Raw genomic sequence first — 956 nt, 5'->3', positions numbered from 1 at the left:
AAAAAAAAAAAAAAGCCATAAAAGAAAGAGTGTGCAAGAACATTTTTTTTTCCATCCTTCTTTGACCCTTCTTGAAAAAAGAAAGTGCAAATACAGTGATAACTAAATATTGTATCTCCATCAATTATCCTTTGGCCCAAAGCCCCCTGGGGTGATCCTCCATGACGGATGCCCCATTTAAAGGTGAGGCATCTGATCCTGAGAAAGCAACCATCGTGGCCAACTTCACACAGATAGTAACTGGCCAGGCCTGGACTCAAACCAGGCTGTACACCTCTTTCCGGTCCAGCCCAATCTCCCCAGCCGAGTCATTCTGAAGAGTCAGGGTGGACTGAAATGGTGGGGAGGCCCCTCTTTTCCCACTGATGTTCACTGGCCCATGGGAGGGAAGTAGGGGAATCTCTCGAGGGCCATTAAGGTTGGTAATGGAGCAGGAGAACCAGGCAACAGTTCATTTACTTACCTTCTATTTAACTAGCAACATCACAACTATTCATTAAACGGGGCTGCTTTCTCCCTATAGCACCATGAGTTAAAGGAGAGTTGTGGAGGAAAGAGACAAAGAGGGAAGGGTTTTGAGAAGAAAAGGCCTCAGAATCCTGCACACAGACCTTCGAGGGAACAGCCCCATCTGGTGACTGACTAGCAGATTCTTGCTCAAGAAACAAAGCCATATTGTGATTTTCTGCAATCACTCTCAAAGATGGAGAGATACAGTTAAGCTGGAGTCCGAAGCCAGTCAGTATCAAATTGATATTAAAATATTATATTACACACTTCCAGAGAGATCAGCAGTGGCTGTATGTGTGTGTGCGTGTGTGTGTGTGTGTGTATACGGGACATAGAAATCATGCAAATTCAAGAGAAATACATCCTGTCTTTCACAACCACAGGAATTAAATACCTGGAAGAAAGGTCCATCTCCTGCCAATAGCACCAGATACCAGATTCATTAT

This window comes from Cebus imitator, unplaced genomic scaffold (assembly GCF_001604975.1).
Source record: "Cebus imitator isolate Cc_AM_T3 unplaced genomic scaffold, Cebus_imitator-1.0 Scaffold340, whole genome shotgun sequence".
NCBI classification, from domain to species: domain Eukaryota; kingdom Metazoa; phylum Chordata; class Mammalia; order Primates; family Cebidae; genus Cebus; species Cebus imitator.
The sequence above is the reverse complement of the archived record's forward strand: the minus strand, read 5'-3'. Positions refer to the sequence as shown.